This window comes from Bubalus bubalis, chromosome 2, assembly GCF_019923935.1.
Source record: "Bubalus bubalis isolate 160015118507 breed Murrah chromosome 2, NDDB_SH_1, whole genome shotgun sequence".
Lineage (NCBI taxonomy): Eukaryota > Metazoa > Chordata > Mammalia > Artiodactyla > Bovidae > Bubalus > Bubalus bubalis.
In genome coordinates this window covers 21,010,358-21,029,853 of record NC_059158.1, presented here as the reverse complement: position 1 = coordinate 21,029,853, position 19,496 = coordinate 21,010,358, and the positions used below count along the sequence as shown (strand labels likewise).

Here is a 19,496-nt window from a genome sequence, read left to right as displayed (position 1 = left end):
TACACCATCTTGTAATCTTTCTGACACAGCTAAAGAAACGTAATTCAAAACTCAGCACAGGGGAGGCAGGAGAAAAGAAGTACTAAAAGGGACAGTGAAACTTCAGGGACAACAGATAAGTTCACTATCTTGATTGAGGTCATGGTATGTGTATACCTAATGTCAAAATTCATCAAAATGTACCCTGTAAATATATGCAGTTCATCATATACCAGTTCTACTTTAATAAAGCTATTTAAAAAATAAAAGTAAAAATTCAGTTATTGGGTCAAAATATAACAGGAAAAAGCAAAACTGCAATATACCTTTTTAAAGTTAGTTATGAAAAGCCTACAAGTAAGGAACAAGAACTCTAATTCACCAGTGGAAATGCATTAGAGCCTGGGAAGTACACCCAGGAAAATTTGTCTGATATCTATTCTGTGGCTTATGAGAGTCTCACCTTACCTATAGTCAAGGATATCACTTAGCAGGCCAAAAAGAGTACCTCAGGGAAAGAGGACACCCTTTCTTTCAGTTTGGGGTACTTCAGCTGCAACGTGGAGAAGGCAATGGCACCCCCACTCCAGTACTTTTGCCTGGAAAATCCCATGGACGGAGGAGCCTGGTAGGCTGCAGTCCATGGGGTCGCTAGAATCGGACACGACTGAGCGACTTCACTTTCACTTTTCGCTTTCCTGCATTGGAGAAGGAAATGGCAACCCACTCCAGTGTTCTTGCCTGGAGAATCCCAGGGACGGGGGAGCCTGGTGGGCTGCCGTCTATGGGGTCGCACAGAGTCGGACACGACTGAAGCCACTTAGCAGCAGCAGCAGCAGCTGCTGCAACGTGGTAGAGTGAAGAACACCTGCGTCACGTCTATTACCACAAAGAACAAATTTTAATCTCCCAATGGGGTAAAATATGACTTTATTGTTGCTTTATGATACAACCTTAAATTCATTGAAAGTCTCAGATGGAGTCCTGCAAGTCACTCTACCCAGACTTTCCCAACCATCTCCCCTGCCAAATCCTGGGATTCTGACAGTCTCTAAATGATGCTTCTTTTCATGTGGCCTTTACACAGGATGTCTTCATTTTCAAGTTCTCAGAGGCACAATTTGGAAATATCCAATCCAATCACTCTTCAGCAACAGATTCTTGGTTCCAACCTCAAGCAGCATACTGAATGTGGCCTCAGAAAGAGGTTTGTATGGTTGTCATCTGAAACTAAGTTACCTCCAAATTCCTTGATCTTTTAAAAACTCATGTTCTCATCTCTTCAGTGCTATACATTTCTTCAATTTTGGTCAGTAGATTTGTTCTTGAGAATCTAATTCAAATTTTGCCTTGGTCTGCTTGTTCTGCTGACTATCTGTTGATGAATTTATTTTATTGCTCATTGGAGTAATAACTTCTAAAATGAGGGACTGGAGAGACCAGATTCCAGTTTCTACCAGCTTTGTCTTTCACTAATCTCGTCCTCCACTGAAGGAAATTCATCAATGACACTAGCCGAATCAACTGTCAACAGAAACTAGGAAAATCCACACATACCTCTGTAACAGTTGTGAGTAGGGAAGTAAGACCAGCTTTCTCGTAGGTGAATTCAAAGTTTAGATCTGGGTAGGTGATCTTCCTTTCTCCTTACTAAAAATGCCAGTCGACGAAGGTGGGATTCGAACCCACGCGTGCAGAGCACAATGGATTAGCAGTCCATCGCCTTAACCACTCGGCCACCTCGTCTTCATACTTTAGGTATTTGGCAAGGTTTATTTCAAAGTTCATACTTGGGAACTCACTATTTCAGAGAGAAAGACGGTTAGGAGATGGCTTGGAGACGTCTGGGAGACGTGGAGATGGCCCGTTTTCACACGAATGAACAAAGAACTGGATTGGAAAGCCTGCGACGGGGGGAAAAAAAAAAAAAACCAACACATTTGCGTGGGCCTTCATTCCTTTTCTCCCGCTGCAGGCAGGGGGCACCTCAGCATCAAGTCCGAGTTTGCTGTCACCGTCTCGCGTCCGGGGAGCCTGGTCCAGCGCCCCCAGGGCGCAGCCGAAAAGACCGCAGGGAACAGTGGTTCCCAAAACCAGTCCTCTTGGAGTCGTTGTCAGGGAAGCTGGCGAAGGTGGACTCCTAATGCGGGGTTAATAAAATAATTTGGAAAATTAAACGATGAATCGGAATAGGGCTCAATTTCTATTCAATGTTATTGCCCCTTTTGCAATACTTTAGGGTGAATTGTGTAGAAAAGAATCCTTAATTCTTGGGGTTCTCCTCTCGGATCATCCGCATCAGAGGAACCATTAACTTGTTTTCCTTCCAAATACCCGTGTGTTTCTTGAATGGTTTTCTAGAGGAAATGTTTCCCAACTTTCATTTGCTCTTACAAGGGGTGCAGTGCTAAAAATGTTAAGTGACTCATTTTTAAAAATGAGTTGAAAAAATGTTTCTGGGAAAGAGTGAAAAAAACCTATTTTAGCTGTCTTTTGGGAGTTTTGATTGGTTTGGTTGTTTCATGGAATGAGTAACAGGCACATGAATGAACATGAGTACAGACTAACTCTAATTGTAATGAATCATAAATGCCTGAGAAAAGATGGTAATACTGAAAGTGAGCCTTGAGCAAATTTTCTAAAGGTGAGAACAATGAGGGTGTCCCAGAGTGAGAAAAGGGTGTATTCAAAGGTGAGGAATGAATATCTAGATAACTGTTGGAAATCACTGTGGCTGGTGTGCTGAAGCACATGAGAGGCTGGTCAGGAAACATCAATAAATCTGAGAATGGAAGCTGGGGTCATGAAGATTTTTCTTGTGAAGATTAAGTAAATCAATCACAGGATGAACAACAGCAAACATGGAAGAAATCCTGTAGGAACAGATTCCTGCTTCATTTTCACACTCGTAGTGTGAGTGTTACCTAAAGGTGCATGGGGGGGTGCAGGGCGGGGAGCTGGGTGCGGTCCGGCAGCTCACTGCTCAAAAGCCAGGAAACAGGCCAGGTTGGTTTCAGTGAAAACCATCCTTAACTTGTCCCAGAGAATCAATCTCTCTTCTTGCTTGGAAAAGTCCTTTAAAAAAAAAAAAAAAAAAAATTGGGGAGTGGGGGTGGGAGGGAGGGATATATGTTTACCTATGGCTGATTCATATCGATATATGGCAGAAACCAACACAATACTGTAAAACAACTATCCTTCGACTAGAAATAAATAAATTTAAAACATTTTTGGAAAAGTCCTTATATTTTAATGTAGGCTGCATTGTTCTCCCTGGATCTTCACCTCAATTTAACCCATATCCCTCCACTTTATTTCTCATGTTCAGTCCAATTCATGATTTTGTATCAAGAAAAATTTATTTCCCCTTTCTTCCAACAAGACATTTTCCCTCATGGAGTGCTCTTGCCCTTTTTCATTTAACCTGGATAAATTTTTTTATCCACCCTTGGTTCTCAGTTTAAAGCTTATTTTTTTTTTTAAAGTTAAAATGTTTAAATTAAAGCTAACCACACGTTTCAAAATCTCAAGTACTTCAGAAATATGTGTGTGTTAGAAAGTGGTTCTCTTCCCCCTTTGTTGGAGGCAAAGATTTTCAGTCATTTGGCTTTTTGTTTGTGTTGTTTTTGTTTTACCAACATGTTTCCAAATATCATGCTATGGCAGAGATGGCTAGTTACCATCAGTATTTGTTCTTTCCTTCCAAGAAATGGAAATTTGGTAGCATTCATAGCCACCCATGAAAAAATTACACTGCACCACTTTCCCTGATGCGTGGTCATGTGGCCAATTTCTAAACCAGGGCATTAGAGATAAAGTGGATGTAAAGCTTTCAAGTTATGTTCAGAAGAGGAAAGAAATACCATTCATTTCTCTCTTCTGACTGTATCTGCTTGCTGGAAAAGGCAGCATTATAGGAATGAAGGTGTCATGAAATATAAAGAGATTGGAAACAGTAACCCATAGGAAGGAGGGAACCATGAGATAGAAGATTAGAACCAATACCCTAGAGCCAAAATATCACTCTGGGATTGATTATACCTTCAGACTATTACATGAGAGATCATGAGGGCTTCTTGTGTAGCTCAGTTGGAAAAAGCAATGTGGGAGAGCTGGATTCAATTCCTGGATTGGAAGGATCCCCTGGAGAAGGAAATGGCAACCCACTTTAGTATTCTTGCCTGGAGAATCCCATGGACCGAGGTGACTGACAGGCTACAGTTCATGGGATTGCAAGAGTCTGACATGACTTAACGCTATTTTTCTTTCTTTCTGTTTCCTTTAATGTACAGTTCATTGGGGTCTTTGTCAGAGAAAAAATTGTGTTTTAATTAATACAGATGCTTTTATTTCTACTTTAAAATTTTTTCCAGTTTAGTATTTTCTATTGATTACTTCTTAAATCAAAAAAGGGTTCATTTCTCTTTCCTTGCCTTAAATATCACCATATTACAGACACCTTTACTATTGATTTTTCTTCTGAATTTATTTATATCATAATATTTATTGAATTAGTATCACTGTTCATATATTATGATTGGAAAATACCATTCACTGGTCTGTCATGATATTTTTGTTTCCTGAACATTACAGTTTTTTCTTACTACTACTACTACTACTAAGTCACTTCAGTCGTGTCCGACTTTGTGTGACCTCATAGACGGCAGCCCACCAGGCTCCCCTGTCCCTGGGATTCTCCAGGCAAGAACACTGGAGTGGGTTGCCATTTCCTTCTCCAATGCATGAAAGTGAAAAGTGAGAGTGAAGTCGCTCAGTCGTGTCCGACTCTTAGAGACCCCATGGACTGCAGCCTTCCAGGCTCCTCCGTCCATGGGATTTTCCAGGCAAGAGTACTGGAGTGGGGTGCCATTGCCTTCTCCCAGTTTTTTCTTAAATTACCACAAATAACTATAAAAGCTTTGACAAAAAAAGAAATTGGGTGTTTTCTATACTAGCTATACAGTTTTCATCCTGATGTCTTCCTGAGAAAGATTTCATTGGAGATAAGATTTTTTAATATTTTGGTGCTGGAGAATATCTTTTATATTTCTCTTATACTTGCTTAAATATTTGATTGGGTATGGAATGCTAGGGAATATTTTCTTTCAGGATTTTGAAAGAGTTCTCCATTTTCTTCTAGATTTCAGTATTGCTTTTGAGAATTACAAAGTCATTCTAATTACTGTGTTTCATTTGTAATTAGTTTTTCTCTCTTTCAAGATGATTTCTTTGTCTTCAATGTACTAAAATGTCTGAAAGATATGCCTTTGTGTGTATCTATTTTCATTCACTGTTCTGGGAGCTCTATTACATCATTAAATTTGGAAAAATCATCTATTTCAGTTTGAGAAATTAACTTTACTTTTTTGTCAATTCTCTCACTTATCTGTTCTGTATTCTCTCGCTTTACCTTTTTTTCCCTAGAATTTTTCATACTTGGATTTTAAACCTCCAGGATGTTTCCTCTACTTTTCAAAAAGTATTATTCTCTCCTAGTTACAATCTGTTTATATTTTTAATAGACTATTTTTAAGGCAGTTCTAGGTGTACAGAAAAATTAGTACAAAAGTACAGAGTCCACACATACCTCCTATTGTCCCCCACAGCTTCTCCTATGATTTACATTGCATATTATTTGGTACATTTGTTACAACTGATGAACCACTATTAATACATTATTATTAACATTCTTCATGTTAGGGTTTTCTCTTCACTTTAGACATTCTTTTGGTTTGACAAATGTATGACATATATTCATCATTACAGTATTGCACAGAATAGTTATATTGCCCTGTGTTCCACATCTTCATCCATACATCCCCTAGAACTACTGATATTTTTATTGTTTCTTTATCTTTCTTTTCCCAGAAAGTCATATAGTTGGAATTACACAGTATGCAGCCTTTTCAAATTGGCTTCTTTCACTTAGTGATATGTTTTTTAAGTTTCCTGCATGTCTTTTTGTGACCTGATAGCTTATTTCTTCTTATTACTAATATTCCATTGTATGGATGTACCACGGTTTGTTTATCCATTAATTTCTTGAAGGGCATTTTGGTTGCTTTCAAGTATTGACAATTATGAATAAAGTTGCTTTAAACATTCATGTGCAGGTTTTTTTGTGGAAGTAGATTTTCAGCTCATTTGGATAAATATGAAGGAGTGCCCTTATATTATTACTCCACCTTCTGGAAAATGTCCTTTACATTTTATTTCAACTATTCTATTAAGTTTTTCATGTCTACTCCCACAATTTCAGCTTTGAGACTTCTGTACCTAAGAGTACCTTGTTAAACAGCAGCCTCTTTTAAAACAAGAATAGATGTAATAACATGCCTGAGATTTTTTTTCTCCTCTCTGCATAATATTTTCCTCTATTCTTTTAGTTCACGGTCATCTCTGTCTTTCATATTAGACATTCACTTTAGATTTCTAGTGATCTTTGATTGCTGGTCTGCAGATATAATTAGGCCCTAAAAATGACTGAAAATGAGATTATGAGTCTAGTTTATTGACTGTGGGCTTCACTTGTAAAGTGACCTACCTGTGCCATTTACTATCAGGCAATATCTTTAACTTATCCTTCTTGGGATAGTAAAATCCCTTGAAAAAGGATCATTAAATCTGTTTAGATGATGTAAAACTGACTTCTTGAATTCAGAGAAAATTCTTAGACAGAGGTTGGAGGAAATCCTTCTCCAAACCTGTACCTTCACACTTATTGAGTTCCCAAAACTGATCAAGGAAAGACAAAAAATAACAAGGAAAGGTATCAAAAGAGATAATATTTCTGAATACCAAGATGAGCAGGGCCAGGTGAGTCCCTAGGATATCAAGAAGCAAGGAAGAAACTGTGGTGGTTTGTGTGTGTGTTCACTCTAAGTTTCGACCACATAAGACGGTTATCCTGAGGATATATCTTAATTTAGCTAGCATAAGCAAAGTAACTGGATTAATACCTTCTCTCTCCATCTTATTTCTTCATCTTCCAAATTTCATTAATCAATTCACCTGAACGTTTTCAACAGTTTCAAACTGAGAGGTTTTCCTGGGGTCAAGGAGAAGGTATGGCAAGTTTCCAGGTGTGCGGTAGGGAAGCCCTCGAACTTCCAAGAGTTAGTGATTTCTCTTCGTGGTTTTTCTCTCCCGGTGGACAAACTGGCCGGCAATATTCCCCGGAAATCTACAGGTGGGCTCTGGATATTTGTGCTGTGGGAATTCTACACTTTCTCTTAGGACGCAAGGTAATTGCAAAATTTAGTTACTTGCGATATTAAATCCCATAGAAACAAAACTGTTTGTTTGTTTTAATTTTTTTTTTTATTCCTGGTCCCTCACCGCATCCCTGGGATCCAGCAGAGGCTGACACGTAGTATTCACTGAATGTTCATAAATAAACTCTGACCAGGGAGTGCAGCTCCAAGGTGCAACGCAGGAAAAGAGGCTTACATCCTAACCGTTGATTACAGTGGGAGTGGCGGCGGCAGCAACTAGGAGTGCCTTTTACTTTAGCAGTGCGGTATCTGTAACTGCTGCGAGTGGGAAAATGATCACTCAAGTCGGAGATAGCAGTGGAAATGCAAATCCGCATCTCTACCAGAGGAAGTCAGGTACTGCTGCTGCTGCTACTGCTGCAAAGTCGCTTCAGTCGTGTCCGACTCTGTACGACCCCAGAGACGGCAGCCCACCAGGCTTCCCTGTCCCTGGGATTCTCCAGGCAAGAACACTGGAGTGGGTTGCCATTTCCTTCTCCAATGCATGAAAGTGAAAAGTGAAAGTGAAGTCGCTCAGTCGTGTCCGAATCCTAGCGACCCCATGCACTGCAGCCTACCAGGCTCCTCCGTCCATGGGATTTTCCAAGCAAGAGTACTGGAGTGGGGTGCCATTGCCTTCTCCGAGTCAGGTACCGGTTGACCGTAATTCACACTTCCCCACTCCGCCCCACCCAGTCAAGTACGCGCACGTACGTACGTAGGCACGTACACACGTAGGCACAAACTAGGTGCCCAAGGCCTTCCTTCTTGACTTTTGGAAAGAGATCTACCAGAGAACAGGAAATGGGGCGGGGGGGGGGGGGGTCGTCTGCGAACTAGCATCAACACTCCAGATACCTCCCAATCAAGGGGATCTGGAATTAAGTACCCGGCTGCTCGGAATACAATCCCATTGTCAATGCAATGAAATCCCATCTTTTTGGCAACAATATTAGAGAAAATACTTTTCCTCATTATTTATTGGAATTGTTCGAAAAGGAAGCGGGCTCGTCCGGGATTTGAACCCGGGACCTCTCGCACCCGAAGCGAGAATCATACCCCTAGACCAACGAGCCACTTACGTGGTCTGTCTGCCCATGTTTAATATAAGAACTAGAATCAATTTTCTTGCCCCCACACAGTGTCAAGTATGAGCCCCCTATATTTAAATAACAACTAATATACATCTGGGGGGTCTTGTGATGACCTTTTAATTTAGGCCCAAGTTACTAAAGTTTTCATCCTTCCTCCTGTCAGTTATACAGTAACCACTACAAAGTGAGTTCCACCTGTATACTAATCTATGACTTAACTGACAAGATTACATCATAAAGGTCACATTAGGAAAGTACTCTGTTTTTGAACAGTATTTTTTAATTGAAATATAACTGACCCACAATATTGTTAGTTTCAGATTTGATTCGTAATTTGTCTGAAGAAGTATATATTCCAAATTTCATTATGTACTTCGCGGTGTGACAAATAATTTGAGTAACATTCATATTAGTTTTCTATACTTTACTTTCATAGAGGAAATTGACATTTTCTTGGACAAGTCCCCTGAAAACTTGCTTAGTCATAAGTAAGCATTTTTGTCAAGATATTATTTCAATATGTGGTCCCCTAAAACAGTATTGTACCCCAAGCACAGGCCATTGTTTTTGGATCTGTTTTATGACTTTGAAATCTCTATATTCTGCCAGAACTAAGAACAGAATCCTTCAAAGATTTAACACTTTAGAAAAGATTCCCAAAGATCTTCTCTTCGGTGCAAGCAGCTGTCTTCAAATTCTTTATAGATTGGCATCCCTGCTTTCTGAGTTTCTCATAAGACTTCGCTGGAAAAAAGGCAATGCTGGCAGATGAATGCTTAGTTTGGCTGCCTCTTGTATGTATCTTTAGCTTTAGAAGAAAGTTTTGGCATTTCAGTAAGGATTCAGAGAAAGGAATTTGAAGTGCCAGCTCCTTTGAAAGCTGGTTCATCAACTCAATTAATTTTTCAATAAAGTTTCTTACCAATGTTTTTCTACTTTACCCATAACACCATGTATGCGGAAACTTTTGATCAGCAAAGATGGAATATATATTTGAAAGGCATAAAAATTGGGATTTTATACAAAGTACACATTAAAGGCTGGTGTTTTGTGTGTAATCAGAGAGTGCTTGAATTAATCCTCAAAAGGACATGAAATAACTCACATGGCAGTTACAGATTCTTTTATCATTTAATTCTAAGATACTTTATAGTTTCTGTAGTTCGGTCAAGAGTACACCAACATTTTAAACTGAGGATATAGAATTCGAGTCCTAGTCTGCATAGTAGGCACATAGATTACAACTCTGAATTTTTTTCCACCACTGAAGCTTCCATGAATTCCTTGGGACAGGCAGTGACTACAACAGGATGAAACTACAAGGAAGTGGTTTACTTTCCACCCTCACTCTCACTCTGTATTTCTTGATTTTTATTTTGGTTATCCTTTGAGAAATGCACCCAATTTTCTCTTCTCCCCAGCCTATTGTGTTAGGTAACAGCTTCAAAGTTGGGTGATAGAAAGTGAGAGGTAAAAAGGGAAAAATTCAAACCTCCCAGATGCATATTTTAAGGTTTTTTCAGAACTTAAATACTTTAAAATAATGGATTGAGTCATACTGTTAATGAACCTAACATCACAATATTGTGTCCTTTATCTTAATTACAAGTCTTAGCCTCTAATTTATGCTGGACATAATTTTTTCTGGGCAAAATAAAAGTGACTAAATAATCTTCCTTTAGTTACTAGAGGAATCAATATAAAAAGTAGTTTTCCCAGTTTTCCAGTGTTCCAGCAGTTAGCTAGGTAGACATTCCTGCTGATCAACATGAAGAGGCTGAGACTAGCATAGCCAAATGTTAGAAATGTTTTAATATTTGATAATATGTTATTATTTAATCAAGAACAAACCTATAGGAGGAAAAAATGGAATCTGCCCAATAAAAGAAAAGGAAACAGATCATGAGGATGAGAACACTTTGAGTAGCTCTGATTTCTGGGATGGAGTGTTTTGGAAATCTGGAGCTCTGAAATTAGAGGACATATTTATGCTGCTTATACAGATGAAAAGCCATGTACCCACTGCTCCAGCCCATGAGAACCTGGAAGAAGATGTCCTGCAGAGACATGATAGTAAGGAAAAGCCACTTAATTATTTGCCTGGACAGTAGCATACAGCAATACTCAACATATGGTTTATTTCCAGATTTGTTCATACTATTGACTGTTGTGATGTAGCAGAGCAAGTTAGAGCTTATCAGGAAATTAAGGATCCAGAAGAGGAGGAGATAGGGAAGAACTTGCCATGCAGTCAGTGGTTTGAGATTTCTCCATAAAGTAGTCCTAGGACTACTGGTGATGATTTGAACCACGCTGAGGAGACAGATGGTACAGATGGAAAGACCACGTGCCACTCTCACCAGATACACCACAGCTTTACAACCACCACCACATGGAGAGTTACTGAAATGAAAAGCTGATATTATATCTGAGATTCCTTTGGTACAAAGTGTCATTGTGTTAGCAAAAGGCAGGTGAATAAGAATAAGGTCTACAGGTTTTTTTCTCTCTTTCTGTGACAGACGCGTATACATGGCCACAAACAAAAAGAAGTTCCCTCCAATGCCAGATACAGTAACAGGAAAATTATTCCCTGGATGAGATCACTCAAAATCATCTTCTAATTTCATGGACAATCCCAGGAAAAACCTTTTGAAAAAAACAAATATATAAGGATGACGTATTTCATGTCTGTGGCTTCTTTCTGGTTTACTAAAAAGGAAAAGAACAGCTGGGACACTGAAGGGTAAAAGTACATGGTTCTATTTATGCATCCTTTTAAATTCATGCCTTTTCTGTTTGTCACTTTATTTTTCTGCTCTCTCAGTTGATTTATAGAAGGTGGTGACTCCAATATCTACACGTCCAGCACATTATTTCTCTCCCACATTACAAAATCTACCTGATTCTATGACCATTACCTTCTGAATCTTTCACATGACCGCATACACGTGATTTAAACTACCCAGTCTATGATGTTCTTTTATAGCTGCCTGAACAGATTAAGACACAAGCTTAGACTTCCCTTGCGTAATAAGCTCTCACTGAACTCATTGAACTGTGATGCCGTTGCTTCCTGTTTTTCACCCTCCACTTCAGTGTGAGGCCTGGATATGTAAACTACATGGGTAACTTACTCAGTTCAGTTCAGTTCAGTCGTTCAGTCATGTCAGACTCTTTGTGACCCCATGAAGCGCAGCACACCAGGCCTCCCTGTCCATCACCAACTCCTGGAGTCCACCCAAACCCATGGCCATTGAGTCGGTAATGCCATCCAACCATCTCATCCTCTGTCGTCCCCTTCTCCTCCTGCCCTCAATCTTCCCCAGTATCAGGGTCTTTTCCAGTGAGTCAGCTCTTCGCATCAGGTGGCCAAAGGATTGGAGTTTCAGCCTCAACATCAGTCCTTCCAATGAACACCCAGGACCGATCTCCCCTAGGATGGACTGGTTGGATCTCCTTGCATTCCAAGGGACTCTCAAGAGTCTTCTCCAACACCACAGTTCAAAAGCATCAATTCTTTGGCACTCAGCTTTCTTCACAGTCCAACTCTGACATCCATACATGACCACTGGAAAAACCATAGTCTTGACTAGACGGACCTTTGTCGGCAAAGTAATATCTCTGCTTTTCAATATGCTATCTAGGTTGGTCATAACTTTCCTTCCAAGGAGTAAGCGTCTTTTAATTTCATGGCTGCAGTCACCATCTGCAGTGATTTTGGAGCCCAGAAAAATAAAGTCTGACACTGTTTCCACTGTTTCCCCATCTATTTGCCATGAAGTGATGGGACTGGATGCCATGATTTTAGTTTTCTGAATGTTGAGCTTTAAGGCAACTTTTTCACTCTCCTCTTTCACTTTCATCAAGAGGCTTTTTAGTTCTTCTTCACTTTCTGCCATAAGGGTGGTATCATCTGCATATCTGAGGTTATTGATATTTCACCCACTGCCTATTATCTAAATCACCAGGCTTTGTGCCTATAAAATAATATTAAATAAACAGTTTATAAGTAAATAATAAAATGAAGCATGGAATTATCATTGTGAAAGTGCATGTTAATGATGCAGAAGAAGTTAGGGGACAATTAGGAGGGACATTTGAGGAGATTCTTCTTCTCTATGAATTTAAAAAGCTGATGACCTGAGAACTCAAGTCAATCCATGTTGAATGATATTTTTATTAGGGACCTCAGTATCTCCTCAAATAAATGGGTGGATTTGAATTTCAAGGTTCCCATTAATGTTATCAGCTCCAATAAGACACATGTGTCATCTTTCAAGAGACACAATAAACTCTGAAAAATTTACATTTCCTCTTTCTCTGTTTCTGATTAAGTAGTTACTTGACAGGCACCCCACTCTGAGACACCCATAGCAGTTTTCAGAATGAGGATTTTTTCTTTGCTATTTACAAGATGGACTGGACAGATGATACTTTTATGTCTATTCTGGTTGCTGGGAAAGATGAGAAGTTACATATATTTCTTAAAAGAACAAACAAAAACCTTTGCAAGGCTTTTACAGCTAGCATTTAAGGGTCAACTAAAGGCAATCTGGGAACATGGTTTACTCCTCCTGAAGTTTTTTGGCACAGCCTTGCTGTATGAGAACCAGCATAACCCCAAACTTCAGTGAGATATCAGTCCAGGCAGTCTAGTGATGTTTAAGTCTTCACTAGTGAGATTATGTTTCAAGTCTGTAATCAAGGAACATGGGTTCAACATCAAGAAGAGAGTTGCCAATGCAGGAGATATAAGAGACCTGGGTTCAATTACTGGGTCAGAAAGATCCCCTGGCAACCCACTCCAGTATTCTTGCCTGGACAGTGCCATGGCCAGAGGAGCCTGGCTGGCTATGGTCCATAGGGTTGCACAGGGCTAGAAACAATTGAAGCAACTGAGCACGTATGCACCCGTATATCTATATCTATATCTATATCTATATATGTCACTAGTAAGCATTTTTCTGGTTTGAAACTTTCAAAATGGTTTCAATTCAGATACTGCCCTGAAGAATCTAGTGGGTCAATTCCCTCATGGACCAGAAAAAAAAGCAGATGTTTCTGGATGGCGGCTGGGAAATGATCAGCTGTTCTTTCCCTGAGTCTGGCACCTTCCTCTCCCGTAAGTGACAAAAGAGCTCAGACTCTTCTCTCTGACAGCTGTTCCTCACCAGCCTTACCCCAAATAGCCTCCCTTCCAAAGACAAAGGCAGCCCCACCCATAGTTGTTAGGTATACTCACCTTGGTAGCTCTGTGCAGCATCAGGTGGTGTTTTGGCAAAACAGCACCAGCCAGCCCCTGTTTATATTTTCCCAAGCCCCAGTATTCAGAGCCTAACTCTCACTGTTGTCAAGATGTCAACTTCCTAAGCTTTGACTTCAACAGGGGTAAAGGGCTCCTTGGAGAAGGAAATGGCAACCCACTCCAGTTCTCTTGCCTGGAAAATTCCATGGATGGGGGAGCCTGGTAGGCTACAGTCCATGGGGTCTCAAAGAGTTGGACACGACTAAGCAACTAACACACACACACACACACACAGGCAAAGGGCTCCTTAGCCCTAGAGAACATCTCTCTCCTCTCCCTAATGCTTCATAAGTTGCTGAGCCTGGAAACATTCCAAAATCAATTATAGTAAATGGTTAATAATGAGTAGGAGGCACTGTGAGGATGAGCAGTTGCCACAGCACAGCTCCCCAAGAGATTCGGGTTTCCTATTTTTATTATTGGAGAAGGAAATGGCAACCCACTCCAGTATTCTTGCCTAGAGAAGTCCATGGACAGAGGAGCCTGACTGGCTATGGTCCATAGGGTGGCACAAAGTCAGATACAACTGAAGAGTCTTAGCACTCATGCAGACTCCTGCCACACCTTCCATTCACACCAAACGTCAGGAACAATTTGGAAGAGACATCCAAGAACCTAAAGTGGCCATGTTAAAAACAATTTAAAACTACCATATTCATTGATAATGAAAAATCATTCAGTGTTGGAAGAAGGATACTGGATCCCCGTGATAGACAGTGTCTGCTGCTGCTAAGTCGCTTCAGTCGTGTCCGACTCTGTGCGACCCCATAGACGGCAGGCTCCTCCGTCCCTGGGATTCTCCAGACAAGAATACTGGAGTGGGTTGCCATTTCGTTCTCCAAGACAGTGTCTAGAAGATAGCAAAAGAGGTCACTGGTGCTGGTTTAAAAGATCCATAGATTCCCTTTCCCGTTAATGCAGTTGCTTTTTCTCTTCTTCATAAATAGCCAGACTCTAAACGTTACAGTTTTCAATCAAGCTTAATGAAGTTTGTAGATGGTAATCACTGGGAGTGCGGGGGTGGGGGTGGGGGGGTCAGGGAGGGACCGAAGGCTGGGGGAGGGGGGTGGTGGGTGGGAGGGGATATGAAGAAGTTGCTACCAAGTTTCAGTTTCCTGATGATTTTTTAATTTCCCAAAGAGAGGAATTGGGAAAAGCAAACCAGGAGACCTATAGGCCAGGCCAGGCAGTAGAGGGGGGTATTTGAAGATCTGAGATGAGTTGAGTTTGCAGATATTTTAAAATATTATGTCTAATTTTCAATGTGTTTTTAAATTGCCACAATAAAATGCTTTTACTTTTACTTTTTTTTTTCCCAAAAAGGAAGAGTTTAGAAAAAATATTTTTACTAAATTATGTTAAAGATAATAATTTTAAAAGAGAAGATAATGTAATAGGAAAAAACTATTTGAAATTTGAAGAGGGAAAAAACCTCCAATCGTTCTCCTAATTGGGTAGACTTGAAACATTTATGCAGACATACCCTATACTTCTTGGGTGCCAAAATCACTGCAGATGGTGACTGCGGCCATGAAATTAAAAGATGCTTGCTTCTTGGAAGAGAAGCTATAACCAACCTAGACAGCATATTAAAAAGCAGAGACATTACCTTACCAACAAAGGTCTATCTAGTCAAAGCTATGATTTTTCCAGTAGTCATGTATGGCTGTGAGAGTTGGACTATAAAGAAAGCTGAGCGCTGAAGAATTGATGCTTTTGAACTGTGGTGTTAGAGAAGACCTTTGAGAGTCCCTTGGACAGCAAGGAGATCAAACCAGTCAATCCTAAAGAAAATCAGTTCTGAATATTCATTGGAAGGACTGATGCTGAAGTTGATGCTCCAATTTTTTGGCCACTTAATCCGAAGAACTGACTCATTGGAAAAGACCCTGATGCTGGGCAAGATTGAAGGCAGGAGGAGAAGGAGATGACAGAGGATGAAATGGTTAGATGGCATCACCAACTGTATGAATATGAGTTTGAGCAAGCTCCGGGAGTTGGTGATGGACAAGGAAGCCTGGCATGCTGCAGTCCATGGGGTTGCAGAGTCAGATACGACTGAGCGACTGAACTGAACTGAACCCTGTACTCTAATGTTGTATAAATATACTAAAATAATTGTGGAACTAGAGTGTCCTTTGTAAGGAAGAACCTGGCTTACTCAAGTATGAATGGCAGCATTGGAAGAAAATAATAAACAACAAATTTGGAAACAAAATTGGTTACTGGTTAAAAAGATACATAGAGTTCAAAGTGTTAGTCACTCAATTGTGTCCGACTCTTTGAGACCCCACAGCCTGCCTGGCCCCTCCATCCATGGGATTTCCAAGGCAAGAATACTGGAGTGAGTTGTCATTCCCTTCTCTAGGGGATCTTCCGGCCCCAGGATCGAACCCGGATTCTTTACCATCTGAGCCTATAAAGAGTTCAAAACCCTTAGCCAATTAATTCTCCTAATTATGAACTGGTTGAAAACAAAAGCTCCTTCAAGGAGTCTGCTAAATGTCAAGAGAACAATATGTTGGATTGGTTAAAGGTGAGGAATAATCTTCAAAACCTGTTCTAAGCAGTCAGAGCCTTAAATGTAGGAACTTTCACAGTTTTAGAGGAGAGGGAAATATGACAGAGTTAATAGAAAATTGAGAGGGAGGTAGCCTTTATCAGGCCAAATTCAGAATACTGAACAAATACTTTAAGAGAGCGCGACCCAACTGGAAATGCTAGAAAGCTTTCGAAAACACACCCGATTGCTCCTATCAAAAGTACACCCCCGACGAAGGTGGGATTCGAACCCACGCGTGCAAAGCACAATGGATTAGCAGTCCATCGCCTTAACCACTCGGCCACCTCGTCGTCTTCTTCATTGTTTCTTGGTGTGCTTTATTTCAGAGTTTATACTTGGGAACCATCTACCCTGGACAGAATGATGTTTAGGAAGGAGATGGTTTGGAGACGTCTGGGAGACGTAGCTTCCACACGAATGGACAAAGCACCGGATTGCAAAAGCTGCGACGCGGGGGGCGGGGGGCGGGGGGAGGGGGGAACAGGCTTAGCTTTCACAGGAGTCTTATTAAAAGTGGTGGGGACGTGGTAGAAACACAGTTGCCTGGGCTTTCGCTCCCTTTCTGGGCTGTCTCGTCCCCAGCAGGAGGCGCCTCAGCGCCAAGTCCCGGCAGGGACTGAACCTGGGCTGAACCACAGTTTGCTGTCAGGGGAGCTTGGTCCCGGGTTCGAGCGCGCTGCCGGAAGTCCACCGGGGCAAAGGTTCCCAGAGCCGAGTCCATTGGAGTCGACCTCAGCGGAGCTGGCGAATTTGGACTCCTAATTTGTGGTTAATAAAACAGTCTGGATAATTAGACGATGGATCTGAGTAGGGCTCAATTTCTGTTCAGTGTTACTGACGCTTTTTCAAAAGTTTAGGGTGAAATTGCATAGAGAAGAATCATTAGCTTCGCGGTGCTCTTCTCCCCGGTCATCCTCATCAGAGGAACCACGAATTCTGACCCTCCCCACTCTGCTACCTGAGTGTTTTCTAAGAAGAATTTCTCCAACTTTCACTAGGTTTTCCAGGCGTTCTGGTACTGAAAACAGCAAGAAACTCAACACTAGCGAGAAATAATTCAAAGAAAGAAAGGCGGGGCGGGGATGGGGGGAGGTAGGTAGTGTTCAGCTCCATCCACTTCCTTGTTTCATAAGAATAAACACAACTGACAGATGAACGAATAAGAATAGGAAGTAAGTCTGACTACTCAGATTGATCATAAGTGCCTGCGAAAAGAAGGTAATATTAAAGGCGACTCTTGACCAGCAAGTTTTCTAATGGGCGCGAAGAATGCGGTTGTCGCAGGCTGAGACGAAAGGGCCTGAGCAAAGGCAAGGAGGCCTGCAAAGTAATCATATGACTCATCCTGTTGTCAGTTCTGATAGCAAAGGATAAAGGAGTTATATTCTTTTCACAAGGAAGGACAGTATAATTAACGACAACAACAAAAAATGCCAAAAATGCATAGTGCTTTCTCAGGAAGTAGTGGTGAATCATTGGGAAAATAATACACTAACTCACGTATTTGAAATTATTAAAGAGGAATTTGAAACTCAAAACACTGAAAACATATACTTAAACAGATTTATTAGATAGAATAGAAGAGAGAATTAGGAAACTGAAAGTAAGATTTGAGGGAACTATGTAAAATACTATGTAAAATACACTGATACAAATAGTTGGAAATTAGGGAAGAGGGATAAGAAAAATTAAGGTTAGGAGAGAAGTTCTACCATATATCTAATTAAAGTCCCAGAAGAAATTATTAAGAGAATAGGAAAGAGTTAAGTGTCTCAAGTATGCCTGACACATGCTTTAACAATTATCAGCATGTTGTCAAATTGGCTTTCCATATTATTGCAAAGTTAATCTCAGGCAGTGTATTATTTTGTATATCCTTCCATTTGTTCAATAAGAATACTTACTAGAATATTTACTAGTGTTCATTTCAAAACTTCTAGAGTATGATTTGTTGAATAAATTGTTTTCAATTAGGCAATTCTGCCACTGTTTTCAGGAACAACAGTGGGGAGAGGACAACAGTTTTTGTTTGTTTATAATGCTATTACCTATGTTTCTATTTATTTTCTATTGTCATTAAAACTCTACAAAGTAGGAATGATTCTAGATTTAGCTGTTTAAAATGAGATGGTTGGTGCTTAAAACAAGAAGCAAAATTATTCTCAGTGAATTTCTACAAAAGTGCAAGTCTTGAGTAGCATAAACTTGCAAGTTCAAGACTACTACCTTCCTAATAGTCTGCTCTTCTCCAGCATTCAAACATCAAGATTCAGTCTATAATCGCTCCTCATCACTTTCACTTTCATCGCTTTCACTTCTTCCCTCTTTAGGTATCCAATTCTAGGCTTCTCATGGTGATTTAGCTCTCAAATACCTCGAACTGAGTTATCTCACTCTCTGGCCATGCCCCCTGGATGTTAGAGGTCTTCTGCTTAAGTAACCAGCATGCCTGCTCCAGCCTAGACTGTCTACCTAGACATCAAGGACTGTAAACCCAGATCCTGAGCATACTATAAAGCCTGCTGAAAACTCCTTAACAACTATCAACCACCTACCCCCTGGTGACAGACCTCTACCCTCTCTCACCAGCCTCCTCTGCCCTCTTCCAGTCACACTTTGGCTGCATTCTCTATTTGGTAGCAATGTATTTGAGGAAAATCCAAGTATCTTCTTTGGGGAAAATATGTGAGAGTAGTTAATATTTTTTCACAAGCCACATGTGGAAAAGCCTGGACTGTGAGGCTGTGCTTGAGCGTTGCTTTTCTTTATATCTGCAGAAGTTTCTAAACTGTTCTATTTTGTTCTAAACTGGCTCTCATTACAAAAAAGAACCACAGAGCAATCAGAGAGACCTGAATAATGAACCCAGTTTTCCTGCACAGGGCCTCTTCTTCCTCTGCGGAGAGGTCCAGGAAGTTTAAGTACCACAAAGCTAGACCTTTTCTAGAGTAACCTTCCAGGTCTAGCTGTTTTTCACTTTCCTTTGCTTGGTGGTTCAGGATGCCTGCCCAAGGCTGCTTATAAACTGTCTCAATTCCATTCCATACAATTTGGCCTTGGTGAGCATATAGTCACCAATGGATCCTGAACGGTCTGAAAAAAATTTGGATATAGAGATGAAATTGACAACTGCTGTCATTGGCTGAAGACAGAATTGGCTCAAATGGCAGAACACTAGCTTTGCCAGAGAAAGGGGTAGTGGGATCAATGCCTGCCTTCTCCAGTTTAGGGTAAACCACTTATGAGGCAGATTCAAAGCCAGGAATAACTGGGTATCTTAAGGGAGGTAGTTAAAACAT

General features: G+C 40.6%; 3 non-coding genes across 3 annotated transcripts; all 3 read right to left on the bottom strand.

Annotated features, from left to right (window-relative positions):
* Positions 1 to 1,643: 1,643 nt before the first annotated feature.
* TRNAS-GCU lies at positions 1,644 to 1,725 on the bottom strand. Its single transcript has one exon. It is a non-coding gene; the product is annotated as a tRNA-Ser (tRNA).
* A 6,511-nt stretch (positions 1,726 to 8,236) lies between these two features.
* On the bottom strand, positions 8,237 to 8,308 carry TRNAP-CGG. Its single transcript has one exon. It is a non-coding gene; the product is annotated as a tRNA-Pro (tRNA).
* An 8,097-nt stretch (positions 8,309 to 16,405) lies between these two features.
* TRNAS-GCU lies at positions 16,406 to 16,487 on the bottom strand. The gene has a single exon. It is a non-coding gene; the product is annotated as a tRNA-Ser (tRNA).
* Between the last annotated feature and the right edge of the window lie 3,009 nt (positions 16,488 to 19,496).